The sequence below is a fragment of the Pinus tabuliformis genome, chromosome 3_2 (genome assembly GCF_031772625.1).
Source record: "Pinus tabuliformis cultivar Carrire ecotype Pingquan chromosome 3_2, CPIR1, whole genome shotgun sequence".
Lineage (NCBI taxonomy): Eukaryota > Viridiplantae > Streptophyta > Pinopsida > Pinales > Pinaceae > Pinus > Pinus tabuliformis.
Window position 1 is genome coordinate 174,672,906 of NC_142302.1, and position 20,621 is coordinate 174,693,526.

Sequence of the window (20,621 nt, forward strand, 5' to 3'; positions counted from 1 at the left end):
CTGTGATCAATCTCCCATTCTTTTCCAGCTCTTGATAACGTGATTGCTCCAATGTTTTGGCCGATAGTAATTTACCTGGTGTACACTGACAGATCATATTAGATAAATAGAGAGTATCGTTAATTAATTCAATCAAATTACTTATGGATAATTTGCATCTAGAAATTGCTCTCCCTGCCTTTATCAATTGAGACTGCCACTCCATAAATAAAATTTCTTTATGGGATTCTAGGATTTTAGGCAAATTTGCTGCCTGTCCCTCATCAGTGTCCTGACAAGTAAGAAAAGCTGTTAAGGTCTCATCGGCCTGCTCTAAGTCTTGTCTAGCATCGACTGATTTATCGATTATTGATGCTGTTATGTCACACAGGGTTCAACTTGAGCAATTTTATGACACAATAATCTTATTTGTGCTATCAGTGCCTTATTAATCTGTAGTGCTTCTGCTCTGAAATCGGCAGGCTGCGGAAGACCCTTGAACTTCTCTATTTGACCTAATAATTGAGCAATTTGCTTATCTTTTGTCTTTACCATCAGTTCATTCATTGTTTTCAATTTTGCTAATGCCTTCGATAGTTCTTTCTGCTTTTGAATCGCACTCGAATCTACCCTCCGCTTCTCTTCATGCAACTGCTTGTTCAATTGATTATTTAACTGTTGCTGTGTGGACAATCGCTGTTCTAATTGTTCTGCTTTCTGCTGTGCCTCTGATAGCTGTGCTCGTAACGAAGTGATTGCCTGGCATTTTTCTTTTAACAAATTACTCACTTCCGATGCCTTGTCCATGGTGGCCGCCGAATAGGCTCCAGCATATTGGGACAATTTTGTTAGGTCATCAGAAGGATCGAACTCCTCCTTCCAAACTACGTTGGCTGTCACTGTTTGTTCAGGGAACAGGGAAGGTTGATCAATCCTTCTCCTTTTCCGCTGTCGCTTTACTACGACCCTGTGCTTTGGGCTGTAAAAGACATCCAATGGAGGTATATCCTCCACTTGCAAAATGATTTGATCCGAAGGATCTTTGGGAATTATTTCTAAGTCTGTAGTAGGGGGTAGACCGCTGGTTCCTTCGCTTGGAACCTCTTTTGATGCTGTATCCTGTGTATCGGCCGCTTTGGATGTATCGACTTCTCTTGAGCTTTCTAGATTGCTTATGATTGAATCGAATTGCTGCCATTCCTAGAGCAACCTTGGGTCAATCTGGGTATCGACATTCACATCCTTGCTACTCTGCTCCTGCTGCCTTTTCTGTTCCTCTTCATATATTCTCTCTTATTCTTTCCTCTGTGCTTCCTCTTGTTCTTTCCTCTGGAGTTCCTCCTGCTCTCTTCTTTGGACTTCTTCAAAAATTTCTGATGTAGCAGGAGGTTTGTTCGTAAGTCGCTATTCAGGCTCGCTTGACTGTGTCATCGGGGCAGTGACTAACAAATCGAGAGGCAGAGTTTGCAACCTCTGCTCTCTAAATTTGTTAAATTCGACTAACCCATCGTCGTGATATCTCATTTTAGCTAACGCTTGAACCTGAAATAATGACTTGGCCGAGGAGAATAGGTCATCAAACTCATATTTTTTATGTTCAAATTTAGTGAGTTTTGCCTGTTCTACTACATTATAGACGACTTTGTTTGGATCAAATCGTCTGTTAGGAAGGGTGGCGAGATTCAATGTATTTATCTTTTCTGTTTCTTTCTCTGCATGCTTGTAGTCATGCAGAGTGTAAACGCCACATCTTAGAGGAAAAGGAGGCCAGACTTGCTTCTTTGTATTCCTCAGAGTCTGTGTAACTCCTTCGGATGTAAGCTGATATGCTATCTCTCGAGCTAATAGTTTGTCGGGTATATACAAGGGGAGGACATGAGGCCTGGCATGACTGCTGAAAACTCTTACATATGTAAATTTTTCTTCTCCGAACCAGGTTCCTAAGGCTGTCAAGTCAATCTCTGCTTGTGAGGAAATTTTAGGAGCAGGTTTGTCAAAAATTGCATAGTAAATGGGTAACATAAATCCATTGCAAACTTGATATAGGTGGTGTTTATAATGGGCTTTCCACAACTTCTGGTGATAGATATGAATGGGCATGGGGTCCTGTGGAGTCCATCTCCACCCCAGCACAGGAAATTCGGAGTTAAAACAGAGAGTATCTAAGATGTAGGCACTAAAGTAAAATGGAGGAATGAACCTATCAGTAACGCGAGATTTGTTTCTGAACTCAAGAATAACTGTTGCTAACTTATCAGATAATATATTCCCCCAATCCATTATTTCGCTATTGCATGCTGCTTCCATTAAAGGTACCATCTCTATGGAGAATTTTGCGGAATCATGCAACTCCCAAATCCTACACATCATCACTCCAGCATAACAATAAGGAGAACACATGGAATCGACAAAGTACTTACCCGAGGACTCATGCTTGTGTTTCGTTGGGTTTTGTCTCCATTCCCGTATAGGGGCTGATTCAATTTCATTTTCTTCTCTGAACTTCTCCAGAAATGCTTTGTTATACTTCTTCTCTGGTTCGGGCAAATGGTACATTTGTCTCAAATCATTGGGTTGGAATGAATCAAATATTCTCCCGTCGATAGTGCAAAATGTTTTGTTTGTAATTGGAATTTCCTCAACTGCCCATCTTACCACATCTGTGTATGGAAGAATTTGCTCTCGAGCCGCTATCCGGTGTAGGTAAGAATCGACCAAATCCTTTAGGGTTGCTTCGGACTTCCGGTTCGAGTCTGCTGTAGCTTGTACTGATGTTTCCTGAGGCTCTTCGGCCTCAACCAGATTATAGATGCTCTGCCAAGTAGTATTACCGAGACCAAGACATGTGGTGTCTGAGATTAATCCTTTTTTACTTGGTCCTGGATCGGTAGTGTGTTGTCCTATTACTGCGGAAGCTGAAGCTGTTCCAAATTTCTTAGACTTCTTCCCCATTTGGCCTAAATTCGCTGCTTCGGAGGAGCTCTGCACAGGAGATAAAATGAACGTAATGCGGAGAATAGGTGGCGCAAACCAAGTATGAAAGAGTTATATCAATCAATGAATAATGGAGGATTAACATAAGACTGCCGCGGATACAATCTCTGAAGAGATTTTGGCATAACTGCTTCATTAATTGGCCGTTTAAACCTGTCAATCATTTAAATGCTCATCATATCGTTTATTGGCCGAATAATTCATTTAAGCGTGGCTTTGATGTTTTGGCGGTTGGGCGCAAGTGAATCACTATCGGGAAGAGAAAGGCTTTTAATAATAATTTAACATAATATACCCAAGCCTTATCAATCCTTTTTGAAAGTCGCGCTTAGCTTTATCGCAATCGGGGATCGGAGGAATGTTTAAGTAGTTATATTGGTGTCATTATAGAATCCTCGATCGTCGATAGCGATATCGCTAATTCGTATCGGGAGTTTTTAGAAGAGGGCTTTTAGTTGCATGCATGTTACATTCCCCGATCGCCGATAGCGATATCGCATCGAAGCAAAGAGAGGGGCCTTTTATTACGATTGCTTACCTTCTCGATATCCGATAGTTATTCGCGCTTGTCGCATCAGGGAAAACCAATGGGCCTTTTGTTATGCATCTTTTGTTATTGCGATATGTGATCTTGCGATCGCTTTATCGCAATAACAAAGAATTATTCATTTTTTATAATAAGACCGATTATATATTGTCTCAAAAGGTTTATAATGTTTTGTTTCTTTTCGGAACTTTTGAGGAATGATAAGTTGATACCAATTTAATCTAAAAGGGACCCTTTTCATATTATAGTTTTGAAAGTAAAATTTTATGAAATGGGGGGTTGTTGTACAGCACAACAGTGTGCTGAGAAGAAATTATTCTACATAGATTGTGAAGAGGAAGAAGAAAAGGAGTAAGAAAGGTCAAAAGAAGAGGATATACTTCAAGAACAAAGCCTAGATAAAGAAGAAATGAATCCGACCATATCTTGTAATGCATTGGCTGGAATTACCACTCCTCAAACCATCAAAATAGAAGGACAAATCAAGAAGAAAAAGGTAATAGTGTTGATTGATTCAGGAAGTACCCACAATTTTATTCATTGTAAGGTAGCAAAAGAATTGAATTGCTTCCTATATCCAGCACCAGAGTGTCAAGTGATGGGTGCAAATGGAGGAACAATAAATTGCTCTGGAAAGTGCCATAATATCAAGCTATCCATGGGAAAATATGTATTGACTAGCCCAATCCTTTTCATTCCAATGGGAGGTGCTGATGTTGTACTAGGAGTCCAATGGCTACAATCCTTAGGTACAATAGCTTTTAATTTTCAAGAACTTTTCATGAAATTTTCTGCGGAAGGAAAGGAAGTTGAATTAAGGGGTATTGCAGGGAAATCAAGAAAGATAATAAACTCTAACGGTATGACAAAGCTTCTAAAAAAGGAACAAAGAGGTGTAATTGCACAATTATGTTCACTAGATGTTTCCACATCGAAATCATCTATTTCTCCAGATCTCCAAAAAGTCTTGGACAATCATTCTAAGATATTTGAGACTCCCAAAGGTCTCCCACCTATTTGTGATCATGATCATGCTATTCATCTGATTCCAGGAAGTGTTCCTCCAAACATCAGGCCGTACAGATATCTTTATGCCCAAAAGAGTGAAATTGAACGTATGGTTGCAGAAATGCTAAATGCTGGTATAATTCAACCTAGTCAAAGTTCTTTCTCTGCTCCAGTAGTATTGGTGCACAAGAAGGATGGATCATGGCGCATGTGTCCGAATTACAGGGAGCTCAAGAAGCTCACTATTAAAGATAAGTTTTCCATTCCTATCATTGATGAATTACTGGATGAATTGCATGGATCAATTTACTTCACCAAGTTAGATCTTCGTTCAGGATATCATCAAATTAGAATGAAGACTGAAGACATTCCGAAAACAACATTTAGGACTCATGAGGGTCATTATGAATTTTTGGTGATGCCTTTTGGCCTTACCAATGCACCTTTTACATTTCAAGGTTTGATGAATTCCATTTTCAAACCCTTCCTTAGAAAATTTCTGTAGTATTTTTTGATGATATACTAATCTACAGCAAGTCTTGGAAGGATCATGTTGAACATGTTGATAGGGTGCTACAACTATTGGAGGAGAAACAATTATATGCAAAAAGATTCAAATGTTTCTTTGGAGTACAAGAGGTGGAATATTTGGGTCATATTGTATCTCATGAAGGAGTTAAGGTAGACCCTAGCAAAATTAAAGCCATTAAGGAATGAGAAATCCCCACATCCATAAAGCATTTGCGAGGATTTCTCAAGTTGACAGGGTATTATTGCAAGTTTGTTAAGAATTATGGGAGAATAACAGCACCTCTAACAACATTATTGAAGAAAGATGCATTTTCATGGACTCCAGAATCAACAAAGGCCTTCGAACATCTTAAAGAGGCAATGTGCCAAGCACCGGTCTTAGCTACACCGGACTTCACAAAAACCTTTATTATGGAATGTGATGCTTCAAGAAATGGAATTGGTGCTGTTTTAATGCAAGATGAAAGACCCATTGCTTTTGAAAGTTGTCCAATCAAGGGAAAGTTTTTACACAAAGCTATTTATGAGAAGGAAATGTTGGCAATACTACATGCACTTAAGAAATGGCAACCCTACCTAATGGAAAGACACTTCAAGGTAAAAACGGATCATTATAGCCTTAAATACTTTTTAAAACAAGGATTATCCTCTGAAGAGCAACAAAAGTGGGTCACAAAGATGTTGGGTTATGACTTTGAAATCATCTACAAAAAAGGGAAGCAAAATGTGGTGGCAGATGCACTCTCAAGAAAGGATGAGGATGTGGAAGCATTGTTGTGTGTCGTTTTTATTATCCAACCAGATTGGATAAACGAAGCAAGGGAGGAATGGAAGAATGATGAAAAAGTGTGGGCACTTATTCGAAAGTTAAAACAAGATTCCAATACATCTGATACATTTAGCTGGCAAAATGATTCATTATGGTACAAAGATCGCTTATACCTCTGTAAGAATTCCCAACTCAAACAAAATATTCTTATGGAATTGCACACTTCTGTCTTAGGAGGGCACTCAGGATTTTTAAAAACTTACCACAGAGTTAAGAAGGAATTTTTTTGGGATGGCCTTAAATCGGATATTCAAAAGTTTGTGGCGAAATGTTTGGTTTGCCAACAAAATAAAGTTGAAACAATTAAGACCCCGGGTCTATTACAACCTTTATCCATTCCAAACCAACGTTGGGAGGAGGTTTCAATGGATTTTATCACAGGTTTACCCAAGTCTGAGGGAAGGAGTGTCATCATGGTGGTAGTTGATAGACTTACCAAGTATGCACACTTTTATGCATTATCACATCCATTTAAAGCCATGATAGTTTCTATTGCATTTATGGAAACAATTCAAAAGCTACATGGAAACCCAAGGATTATTGTAAGTGACAGAGATCCCATTTTCACTGGAAATTTTTGGACATAATTATTTTCTTGTCTCGGTACTCAGTTAGCTCATAGCTCATCTTATCATCCTCAATCTAATGGGAAAACTGAGATAGTAAACAAATGTTTGGAATGATATTTTCGTTGCTTTGTATCTGATAAACATACACAATGGGTCAAATGGTTGCCTCTCGCTGAATGGTGGTATAACACTTCCTTCCATACAACAACAAAAATGATCCCATTTATGGCACTTTATGGATATCAGCCACCATCCATCACATCATATTTAAGAAAAAATACTAAGGTTCAAGCAGTGGAACATCACATCGAGCATCAACAACAAGTCCTCCAACTCTTAAAGGATAACCTCGTTTTGGCACATAATAGAATGAAACAATAGACAGATCAACATCGCAGCGAAAGAAGTTTTGATGTAGGTGATTGGGTATTCCTACGGCTACAACCATATAAACAAATGTCCCTCAAGCAAGCTAAGAAGGATAATAAATTATCACCAAAGTATTATGGTCCATGCAAGGTGTTGCAAAAGATTGGTACTATGGCATACAAATTGGAGCTTCCTGCAGCTTCTCGAGTGCACCCAGTTTTCCATGTTTCATGTTTAAAGAAGGTTATAGGCGAAAAGCTCCAAGTTCAAACAATATTATCAGAACTTGACGAGGAAGGAAAAATTATATTGGAATCGGAAGCAGTCACAGAAACAAGAACTCGACAACTATGAAATCGATCAATTTCGGGGTATCTCATCAAGTGGAAGAACTTATCCGCTGAAGATTCCACATGGGAGGATGAGAATTTTATACAGAAGCATCCAGAACTACTCAAGCGTTGAGGACAACACTTTTTTGAAGGAGGGGCATGTTGGGTCCCTATAATACTAATGATTACCCCATTACTATTGTAGTTGTATCCCTTATTAATATTGTTGTGCCCCTATTGTCCCCATATTTTTATCACTGTGCCCCATAGAATCCCTCTATTGTTATTTTTGTGCCTTTATATTATTATTGTTAGGTCGGCTGGGTTATATTGTGACTCCTTAGACTCCTATATATAGAAATGAGGTTTTGTCATTTGAATCATAAAAGAATCATTCATTTGTGTAATGTAAAGGAGGTTGCCCCCTCGAAGAGGCTGAATTCTAAGGCGTTGATATATCTTTTCTATCTTTTTGTGAGCTAGTTTCATAACAGTTGGACCAAGAAGCCTTGATTATTTTATTAGTCCGAAATGGGCACACTAGGTAATATAATTATGAACAATGTACCTAAACTTTAGTATTTTCAATGTTTTATCTCTTTTCACAATTTACTAGGTGAATGGTTAATGTACTACTTTGAATATTTTTTGTTTTCTTGAGGAGGCCATAGATGTAATTGAACATAAACAAACTTCACTTTTTATGTGACGATGGAGTGGAGATAGAGATGCCATGTAAAGGAATCAACAACACTTATGAATGCCATGGACATTTGACTATGTAGTTTTGTTATATTAATAAAAATGTAGTTTTTTTTCCTCGTGAAAAAAATAGATACAACAACGACACTATTTGAGGAAATCATCTTAATACAAGTGAAGGGACATAGAACTCAATGCTAATCCCTTTGTAATTTGCAAATGTGAGTTTATATTAGATTTCTTGAGTATGAGTATAGAATTTCTTAGGCATTTCCATTTTTCGTTGAGTGTCCATAACCTTGATGAAGTTACCAAGGTGTCACAAGCAATGCTCTATAGCCAGGTGTCCATGACCCCAAAAGAAGGTGTTTTCATCTCTTGTATTCTCAAACTTTCTTTCCCCTATTATTTTAATTTATTTTTGGGTATAATGGCGAGAAAAACAATTCAAGTAAACCATGTAACATTTTGACCAATAATTTCCAATCTTTAGCTTTGCAATAATAGTGCCTTGCATCAGATATATGTTTCCCCAAACAGGTTTGCTACATATTCAAAAGGTTTGTGAGAGATAATATGTTGTGGAACAATATGCATACGTATACCAATATGCTATCCAACTAATTGCAATGATCCTTGGAGGATGACGAAAATGTACTTAAGATGCTTCACCCAACTACTTATTTGAAAGCACAACTAATTAGCAAAATTGAAAATGAAACTAGCATGAAAAGAAAGTAACCCGTTAAATCAATAAATACTATCTACTATTTACATTCCAACCCACCCTTGGAGAGTGGACCAACTTAAATAACACTTCAAGTATATGCCATCAATAAATGATCAATAGAGGGAATTCAACACCCCATAAATCTTGGAGATGATAGGTATTTAGAATCAATTTTTTCACAATGAGATAAAGACCATGCCATAGTGAGGAAATCTTAGATTTTTAACTTTTGGTTCATTGTTCAACCCACATAAGTACAATTCCCCCTAACTTGAAATATTTGTATGAAGCACTATTATCAAACTAGTTTGACTAGAAATCAATGTGCAAAGAATGTATGTTTTTCCTTCTCTCTTTCCTCTTTTAACATCAATGGAATTTGTTTGGTTCTCAATTCTTGCAATTTCACTTAGAATTTTATTGGATAGTTGTAGGAAAGGTAAAAACATGTTAAAAAGAAGAATACCCACTTTTACATAAACCGTGAAATGAGATGAATTTCCTAGGGCAACTTTAGGAGTAACTATTTTAATCCATAGAGCATTGAGTATTTCGGTTCCTTTATGGATGGCTATGATTTTTATGATTATCATAATTGATTTCTTACTACTATATTTTATAGACCATTCCCTTGAGGATGATAGCTCACATAATGCTTCTGGATAATTCCTTTCTCTAAGGCAATGACCATTAGTTCAATAGGACAAAAATATTGGGTGTTGTCAAATACTAAATGCAAATATGGTAAGAATGTCATTTTCCAAAAAATTGACAATTGCCTAGGGATAGGTACTCTTAGTATGAATGACTTTCACATATATGGTTTAGATTGATGGTTGGTAGGACACAATTATGATCGTTGGAAGAATTTGGATTTAACTTGCCATTGAAGTATATTTTGCATTGTTTGAAAGATTGATAAACATGGACAAGTTGTAATGGTATAACAATATCACCTCTATTTTATTGAATAAATTTGGAGAGTACGACCATGTCTAACATAGGAATGTAAATATTGGAACAAAATGGGCCTATACTAGCCCACTCTTAAGATTTTATGCACTATAATGTCATCTAAAAGTGTCCGTTTGTAAGTCCATTATGCAATGTGGAAAGTGCCCTTTTGGCATCTTTCCTTTCAAGACACTTTAATGCTCCATCATAATTTCTCCTAAAAAGGATACCATTTCTCAAAGTGTATTGTAATGAATCAATTATTAGAGCTCTCTTTCTCTCCAGGGCTAAAAATTTGGAGCTTCCATCATGCTACAAATAGGATTTCAACTCATGATACCAAGAAGTAATGGTGGCTAGAATAAATTGAACATCGTAACATTGGGCTTTGTTTAGCCAACCTTCCTCATTTGCATTGTCTTGTGTTTTTGATACCAACTTATAAAGGCATTAACATTTGATGAACTTTGCATGCCTACCATTGAGGCCATATTCTTGGATAACAAAACTAAAATTTCTCTTTTTCTCTCCCAATTCTTCTATAGTAACAAATAGTTATTTAACGATGGGATTGGGGATTGTCACAATAATATGATTCTTGAGAATGTACAATCTGATTTTTTTTTACACTTTTTACTAAGTTATACATTTGGTTATGAAATGTTGGGTAGTTAGTTCACTTGTTTGCACTAATATAAGTGATAATATGGCCATCTCCTTCCGAGTTTTTTTGTGTTAACACAACAATAGTTCAATAATCAAAATCAAAGTTGTAAAAATATAAATCTTTGTTATAGTCTATACTTGTCAATACAAGGGTTCTATTGAGTCCTCAACACACTCTAAAATTTTAAAATTTTGGATGTCACTTTTCTTTTCTTTTGCAAATAATTTTTTTTACATTTTAGTTATATGAAATTCATGCATATCATATGGTTTGGCGAGCATATTTTAGATTTTGAAAGAATCAAAATTTTCGAAGTTCTTGTTGTAGCGGCTACAACCACCCTCCAAAATTTTGCCTTAACATCGTTTGGAGCCTCCCTACCAACCACCTTTAGCAGCGTGTCTTGCACTGTCAATTACATATGCTTCAACTGAGTTTCAGTGGCCTGCCAGCCTGTGCATGTCAACTTGTTTGTCTCCCACATGCGGGTTGTCATTCCGGACTTAGTCATTTTTATAGCTGAGATGCTCCCCCTGAAAATTGCGCAATTCTGGAGGGGAACCAACCTTCCCTCTAGAAATTGCGCAATCCTGTGGGCTCTAGAAATGTGCAATCTAGCCAAGCAACCTTCCTTCTGGAAATTGCGCAATCCAGCCCGACACTGGGCTTCAGCTCAGAAATTGCGCAATTCTGACTGACAGCCAGGTCTTCAGTCCAGAAATTGTGCAATGCATGCAGGACAACTAGTCTTGCTTAGCCCAGGAATTGCAAATCTCATCCTCATGCTTGCAGACTGTTGCATGTGTTGTCAGGTTGACCAGTTCCCTCTAGGACTGAGAAATCCCGATTTGCATACATGTGCTACTTTTCCCGAAAAAGCAAAAGCAAAAAACATCCCTAGATTTTAGGTATCTATTCTTAGCTGTGGGAGGTTACATGTAAAGATCGTTTTAGAAACTTCCCTCCAAGTCTTCCATTTTCCTAGATTTGTGGCATGTGCGTCATAAGCCTTGTGATTCTGCCACTGTTGATTTCCCCTATGAAAACTCATTTATGGATGTTTCTACTTCCGATCATTCACAGGACACATCGGATGTCAGTTTGTCATTACATTGCAGAGAGGACACATCTTCCTCTGAAAATCCGTCCAATTTGTCATCTATCATTTCTGAAAACACAGAGGGTGAACATCCTTGCTTCTCATCTACCCCTTTGCACGATTCATCAAATCATGAGGATGCCGACGAACATCTTGAATTTTCTGATCGTGGCTGTCGTGATCTTTGTACTTCTTCATTCGATCACGATGTTGATTCACTCGCTGTTAATATGTCTAGGCCATTGGTCTCTGATGATCTACCTGTCGACGAAGTCGAAACCCTGCAAGCTGTCGAGGCACTTCAGCCCGAGCTGATGGTTATGTCAGGCCCTCGCTGTCCTGAGGTTGGTTTCACTTCCGATCAGGAAATTGTTGAAACATGCAAGGCTCCTCATCACTCTCTGCTTCACATTGAAGATCAACCAAGCACACTTGCGCGCCGTAAGTGGTCTACTTTTCTCACATTTGCTTGCATGCCATAGTCAATAGAATGCATATGCTTAGCATATACACACAATGTAGCACAACACCATGGCAAGTCCACAGAGTGCATGTCATGCACTTTCAATCATTTCTTTTTTATGGACGCATTTAAACCTAGAATGTTTTTGTCTTCACCGTTATGTCCTTCATGTTTGCTGGCTCGCGTGACTATGTTATTCGCGAACCACACCTTCACCAACATGGGTTGACCAATGCACTGATGGCTGCTTTGGAAGTATCACTTCACGTGAGCATACCCATGCACTATTAGCTTAGGAGTAGTAGTGTTTGCTTCTTGTTGGTTTGCTTGCATGCACGTTTGCTTTCTTGTTTGTTTGCTTGCTCTCTTGCTTGTTTGCTTACTCCCTTTGCTTTTGCTCTTCGCTCTTTTGTTGTTTTTGCTTGTTTATGTTTGTAGGTTAGTTTCACATGAACCGTGTGCGACTCTTGAAACAAGCTGGGTAAAGTACAAGAGGACTTGTGCAACTATCAATACTTGGTTATCTGTCATCCTGTCTCTGTATGAAGAACTTGTTGTCTTTATTCCATGATACACCAATGGAAAATACGTTCTGTTCAAAGTGAACCTTGACAAAAACACAATGCTTGTGCGCTAACTAGTATCACCTACTCTAGTCGGTTGTTTTTGGGTTAACTCTTGTCAGCTCAGTCAAGTAGAGTAAGGTGAGGGGGAAAAACTTAACAAGTATGTCAGAGGTATATACAAAATACTTCCCTAAAAGAACAACCTCTTCTGCTCTCAATATGTCAGGATCCCTCTTTCGCCTCTGAAATGAATAAGTGCTATGCACAGTGTTCGAAAAAATAAAAAAAATAAAATTTGAAAATTTTTGAAAAAATGAAAAATGAATAAGGGGAAAGAAGAGAAAGGCTTCTTGCGCAGAGAGGTGATGCAAGTAACTCTGCTGGGGTACTAACCAGGTTCGTTGGCAGTAGAGTGATGCTTGTGTTCCTGCGTGACTCCGCCAGGGTATTGTCCAGGCTTGATGCTTGTGTACCAATATACCCCTCGTCCCCAATCGAAACAATTGTGTTGACTTGGCTTCGAGTGTGTGCTCACCAACCAAGATCATGGCAGATGCTACATCTTTCAGTCAAGCTAGTGTGGAAGCCAAGATGATCAGAGAATTGAACAATACTTCCGGAGGTGTTAGACTTGCTTTTCGCAAAATAAGGTCCATTCGGAGAGCTGGAGTTCTACCAGTGCGTTGTCAAGTGTTGTAGCGACTACAACCACCCTCCAAAATTTTGCCTTAGCTTCGTTTTGGAGCATCCATATCAACCATCCTTAGAAACATGTCTTTCATTGTCAAGTACATAGGCTTTAGCTGAGTTTCAGTGGCCTATCAGCCTGTGCATGTCAACTTGTTTGTCTCCCACCCATAGGCTGTCATTCCAGACTTAGTCATTTTTCTGGTTGAGATGCTTCCCTTGAAAATTGCGCAATTCTGGAGGCGAACCGGCCTTTCCTCTAGAAATTGTAGAATCTTGCTGGCCTGCCTCCTGGGCTCCAAAAATGTGCAATCTAGCCTTCCCTTTAGAAATTGCACAATCCAACCTAACATTGGGCTTCAACTCAAAAATTGCGCAATTCTCACTGGCAGCCAAGGCTTAAGTCTAGAAATTGTGCAATGCACGAGGGACATCGAGTCTTGCTTAGCCCAGAAATTACGTAATGCATGAAGGACAACGAGTCTTGCTTAGCCCAGAAATTGCGCAATGCATGAAGGACAACGAGTCTTGCTTAGCCCAGAAACTGCGCAAATCTCATCCTCAGGCTTGCAGACTGTTGCATGTGCTGTCAGGTTGACTAGTGCCTAACAGAACTGAGCAATCCTGATTTGCATGCATGGGTTGCTTTTCCCGAAAAAGCGAAAAGAATCCCTAGGTTTTAGGGATTTATTCTTAGCAGCTAGAGGTTACAAGCAAAGATCGTTTTAGAAACTTCCCTCCACGTGTCACTTTTTCCTAAATTTGTCGCATGCGTGTCATAAGCCTCAATATTATCAAAACTTATGTACCAGACGCTGCAAAGCTCATTCCTTACATCGATCTTGCAGCTTTGATATCCCACATCACATCTAGGAGTCTTCGACACATTCAACTCAACTTTTTCCAGGTAAGTCCGCTTTACATGGTTTTTGCTGTTTTTCTGTTGCTTTTTGTATTTCGGCTTGTGAGAGTATTGTTTGCTTGGTTTTGATGAATGCTTGCTGTCGTTTTGATGCATGTTAGCTTGTAGAAGCACGGTTTCAGTTTTTCATTGCATCTCACTGTTGTCGCATGTATGACATTGTTTCTGCACTGATGATCGCCGTTACGACGACTCGTTTCACACACATGCTTGTTTTCCTGTTTTTTGAATCTTGCACTCACTGTTTGCATGCATGATCATTCACTCTTGTTTGCACTCAGCTTCACCATGCATTCAAACTTCTCATGTTTTCAGTCGCCCGTCGGCGGGTCTTGGATGCCTTGACCCAGACCTTGCCTTGCCCTGCTAGCAAATGCACATTTCTGGAAGTGAAGCCTCTGCCTTCTCTCCAAAAATTGCGCAAATCTGGCCCAACACTGGCCTCCAGGCTTGCATTGCGCAATTCTAGGAGGCAGTACCTTGCTGGCCCCATAAATTGCGCAACACAGTTTGCATGTCACTGCTCACTAAAACTGCGCATTGCACAGTTTTAGCCCTCAGTAGGCCAGGGTAGATTGTTCATTCCATAGTTCCAGCAGTCAGTCAGCCTCTTGACAGCCGGACTATGCCCTGCGTAGTTTTGGCAGTCAGTCTCCCAGCCTCCCAGTGAAAATTGTGCAATCTTCACAGTCAGTCACATAGGTATGTTGCATGTCAGTCCTCCATTTTGTTTTGGTTTTCAACTGACAGATTGCTTTCCATGAGTGTTGCTATGTCTCCAGGTATCACATGTGTTCATCTGCCTCTCAACAGTACATGTACAATGGCCTCCCAGAGAGTAGGGTCAAAGGACACCATTGAGAGCACAACTGGAGATGCAGTTGAGCGAGTGTCTATGAGCTTGCCTATCTATGAAGACACTAAGTTGTTCATAGACAAGGATATCAAGATGAAATGGTGGCGGCATCACAAAGAGAAACACCATCAGCAACAACAGAGGGTAGCAAACCTACGCATGACCAAGGTAGGAGGAAGGTTGTTGACAGCGCAAAGTTGGAGAAAAGTTGCAAGTTCAAAGTATATCCACTTGTGATGAAAACAACTTTGGAGATTGAGGCTAAGAGGCGACAACACGACAAGAGGATCACGTAAAGGCAAAGAGAGAAACAAAGAAAGAGTTGCGGGTGTTGAAGCGAGAACTCAGGGAAGAACAAGAGCTGCGTAGAAGAGAGAAGGAAGCGCAACAGGAATAGGTACAATAGGAGGCACAACATGCACATATTGATGAAACTGTGCCCATACAGGTTATAGACCCATCCCAACAGCTGACATAGAGCAAACAGGGTGAGCAGTGTTGTCGATCACATGCACAGGTGTTCAGGAGCATGAATGTCATTGTGCGCACGCATGCGATCCCATCCATTGGCACACTCACCGAGGCGAAGACAAAGAACCAAGTCCGACTGGAGCTGGACATGTACTTCGACGAGTTGATGCGCATAGCCATCAGCACAGACTTGGAGATCAGTGCAGACATTATGCATCAGTATGTTGCTTGTCTTGCTGCGTTCAAGACTATGATGCACGTGTTATCATACGAGTTGTACAGAGGAGCCAAATCAGTGTATCCGGATGCAATAGAGGCAAGAGTTCGCTTCCAAAAGGATGTCACCACAGAGTACACAAACACCATCACGGACTACCAAGCTTTGTGTCAGTTTGTCACCATCGATCATCGTGAGGATGTCTGAAGAGTTGGTCTTCCCACACTTGTCTGACTCTTAGTGATGTCTTGCATGGCTTACTCAAGCCTATTTTGTCTCACATGGGTACATATGTAGATTGTAATGTAACATCTTGTAAAAGTGAAAGGACAAGTGTCGATAATAAAATATAACAGTCATGTAGTAGTTGAAGAGTCATGAGGGTAGGTGATGAGTCACAAAGAGGAATTTCAAGGGTAACCCCACCCTTTGCTATTTATAGAACCTCATAACTCATTGTACGGGCTTTTGAGAGCCAAGCTTCCTATAGGTGTAACTTAGAGAAAGCTTGGAGTGTATTGTAACACGCCTTGGCTTCTCCACAATGCAGAGTTAGTACATCTCTTTGGAGGAGCAAGCAGCCGTGACTGTAACATTCCTCTGTCGAAACTAGTGGTTGGTCATGGTTGTATTGTATAATTGGATCTTTCACTCCTAATATATCAGAGCCAACACATTTCATGCATATGTTGTTATTGTATTTCAACTGCCTTGGTTATCTAATGATATATGTAGATGTTTGCTTATGCATGTATGTATGGACTCTTTCTATATATGTATGTATGAATCTTATTGAGATGTGCTGTTGGTTTAACCATCACTTTGGATCGTTGGCTAACTTGCCTTCCAGCCTGTGATGTATCTTTTCTCGTGTGTTCCCTTTCAAGTTGCGTGTTTCCACAGGTTTCTAAGGGGCACACACATTCCCCTTTCCATGTGTTACAACCCTTCATGCACCTTCCTTGGGTTGTTGCACTGGTCACACCCTTGCTACCAATAAGGACATCTTACTTACCTCTGCGCGCAACCGTGATCAAGGCGATACTGTATGACCCACTGCTAGGACTCCTACACTAAATGGTCTGAGGTCTATTTGGGACTTCTTACCGGGGAGGTCCTCTGACATGTTGGCGGGTCCAACACCGTCAATAGTTCCTTAGCCTTGTTTTGACTTGAATGGTTTGTTTTTTTTCTTCAAAAGAATGGATAAAAAATTGCATTAATATAAAAAGTTGGTTTTCAGGCCAAGACACTTACATAGGTCTTCATGTTCAAGAATTCAAATACTTTCATAATTCCAAACTATAGCTAGTCTATTCTTATGGTTATTTTTTCCTATAGTTCCAAAAAGATGCATGCTATAAACCTTACAAAAAATACCTAACAAAAGTATAAATCTACATAACTTTAGAAAGATTCAAACTGTAGAATTGAGGCTTCTGTGATCCATATCAAATTATGAGAAAATTCTTTGGCGCAAATCACATTACGATATATTCGTCGACGCGTTTCGAATATAGCCATTAGTCCCATTTCCTAGTCAAACTTAGCTGTTGGAAGATCTGTGCTCCCTATTTAACATGCAGCCATAGTTTGATTCTTCAACTTGTCCTGACAATGAACCACACTTGCTGGTTCGAAACACGTCGACGAATATATCATAATGTGATTTGCGCCGAAGAATTTTCTCATAACAAGATTCAAACTGTGGAAATTTATCTTGCAATGGGAGATCATTCTTCAATAGTTTCTCCATGCAGCTAGATGCATCATTATTTTCATGTTGTATTTTCCCCATGAACTGCTTTAACTTTTTTCTTCATATGGTCCGCGCTGGTCCCATCTTCTTCCTTGTTGAATTGAATACCAATGTTGGAATTTTCCTTGATTTTGGACACCTTAGTGTCCATAGTTTCCAATTCTAAATGAACCTCATCTTAAAACATCTCCATCTTGCTCTGCAACAATTCGAATTTGGTGTTCATTAAAAATTGGTAAGTTTCCCTCGATTTTTCTTCCGCAAATCCCCTTTGATTCAATTCTTTCAAAATCCTTCAAGTGAATCTAACAATTTGGTTAATAGTCGATTTAATTGTGCATGATCTTCCTTGCTAAAGATGACCCTGGCTCTATCATGGAGAGGCTATGTTGTTTTGTTATTTGAATCCTAGATGGCAACGACCTCTTCTCATGAATGGAGATACTTATCGATAGTGGAGAGATTGGTTAAAGAAGAAGAACTAAGAGCCATAGATAAACTTTATTGCGCTTGTCCAACCGTCATGTAGCATTCAATTGCAATACTTCTGAATCCATACTTGGGTCGTCATGGATTTCGTGGATTGACATTCGAAAGATAAGAAGGGGAAGTAAAAATAACTCCAGTCTATATTAGATTGAATGCTTGAACAAGGACGAGGCTTTTATCACTTGTGCGAACTCCTTCTCTCCTTGCAATCTTAAAACTCGAGGCCAGCTTTTCTTGCATGTTATTTCCCCCAAATGCTAGATGTTGATCTAGATTAGATAGGGGTACCCATTTTTTGATTTGCATGAAGACGAGTTAATGTTGACTACTTATCCAACCTTGAAAGCGATGGTTTTACGAGCCAAGCGCCGCTTACCAAGGGGAAGAGAACTTGGATAAAATATTTATTGCTAGCTTTTCCTTTAATTCATCTATGGCAACCTTTATGACAAAAAAATTGGGCCTTCATTTTATATAATGAGTTCATGGAAATGGTGAGTTCAATATTCACTGATCCACTTCTAGGATCCCTTACTCCATGGTAGTTCCTTTGTTTGCCAGTGAATCAAAAATTTCATTCAAATTTTTATAAACATGAGAGATTTCTGTTTGCTCAAATCTCAATATTTGCAGTGCAATACTTTGTAAAATAGAGGGAAGAGTTTAGTTTTGTGATCCTTTAGCTTTCCGCACCCATCGAATCACAATCATAGAGCCTCCAACCACTAGGATTTTGGAAATCTTTTTTCAATTGTTGTTTCCAGTGCCTACCAGAGCAGGAAGATGATGCCAAATCTTAATTTCCTATTGAGAAACTTAGGTAGAAGCAAGAAGATGAACTAAAGAGGAGAATAGAGGAGGAATTAAAGAAGACGCGAGAGGAAGAAACTATATAGTTAGAATTGGAGGAAAAAATGAAAGCTTATGAATCTAAGTAGAGGAGAAGGAATTCCCAAAGGCTCAAGAGGAGTAACAACAAAAATAAGAAATAAAAAGGAAGGCAGAAGAAGAAAGAATTCAACGAGAGGAAGAGGCAAATAAGAGTGAGGAAGATCAAAGTTAGTTGAAGAATAACTCAAAATGAAAGAAGAGGAGGAAAGGCGCAAATTGTAAAAGAAGCAAAAAGAAAGAAAGAAGAGAAGCCATAATTAGAAAAGAGGAAAACAGAAAAAGGATAAAATTATAGGTTAATCAACAAGGAAGAAATAAAAAATAGAGAACATGAGAGACTATAGTAGAAACCAATTAAGGAAGAACTAGGTTCTCGACATATCATAGCGGGTGAGAAACAATAGTTAGAGCAAGCCCTGTCCTATAAATAACAATATACTTATTAGACCATTGCACCACCTAGTGAGGAAATTGATTTGACTTGGGATGAAAACATTACACCTATGCCATGTGAAAAAGGTAAGGAAATAGTGATGGATCAATTGTACACCCTTATAAGCCTTGAAAATGTACTATCATGGGGAGATCCACCTATTCTAAAGCTAATGAAAGAGGTTGCAGATTTATATTTGTTAATTTTAGGTATGTTCTATGCTAGAGCAATTTATTTAAATTTTCACATTTAGCAATCACATCAGCGTTAAGATAAACTACAGATAGAACATAAATATAAATCGCAGAAGACAAGCCAAGACAAGAGGACACAAGATGTGGCGCTAGCCAGGGACAAACCCCACAATGTGTGGGGATACCCTTTGATCAAATCTTCTTTTATCTTCAAAGTTCAGCAAAGAAAGAGAGAGAGAGAGAGATAGTACATTTACAACAGAAGTCAACACTTTGACTTATCTAGATTTGAGCATAGATCATTTCTATAACGATGAGATTAGTTGAAGACATTCTGCTTCAACTGATTCTCCAAGGTGACTCCTTCACCTATCATCGTGTTGCATCTAGTCCTCCAGCTGCACCACTGCATACTGCACCACGCTGCACTAATCATGATTATCATCATGCTGCCCATGTCCATGATCTTATCCATCATCATACTGCACAAACTAATGTGCATCATTAGTATGCTTCTGTCCTTGCTCCATGTATCATTGTGCTGCCCATGTCCATGATCTCATAACACTGCCCATATATCTCATGATGCTGTCTATGTTCATCATGTTGCCCATATATCTCATGATGTTGTTCATAATGCCCTTCTGTTGCTTCATTATATGGTTCATATACATATCAGCCTTAGCTGCTTGCTATGGCTTGCAGCCTAGCAAAGCAGCTAGGCTATAGTTCCATGCAATCCCATTATACACAACGTATATATAACCATGACCGCGTTGACCTCTTCATCACTGCAGCTTGATGACAGTGGCACCCTGGACTTCCTGACCAACGTATATACATGACTGTGACTGCCCAACGTATAACCATTCATGAAGTTGTTGCGTATCCACTTGCGTGTATTACTGTGCGTGTATATATTCATTGAGTTTGCTGCGTATCCACCTACGTTGTGCGTATATATATTGCTTGAATCATGTGCCTCTATGTATTAGGGCCTGCGTATGTCCATGACTGTGTTCCATACGTCATGAAGTGTATATATATGATTGCGTGGCCACTACAACTTCATTCCCATATGCGTATATGATTGTGTTCCAAGGTATAATGACTGCGTGGTTGTGACCAGTGGCATATTAGCTCCTTATATCAATGACAACATATACGTGACCTTCATTGACTGTGTGTAATCCTCTTCAGTGGTTCTATATACTTGTCTGCGGCTTGGCTTCATATGCCTTGGCTCTCTTTGGCCCACAGATCTGTGGCTTCTTAACCCCTATAGACTGTGGCTTACTGCGGCTGATCTTTGTTCCCTTTTTTTTGAGACAGCAGGTCCACGCCTTAACTGTGGCTTTACCTC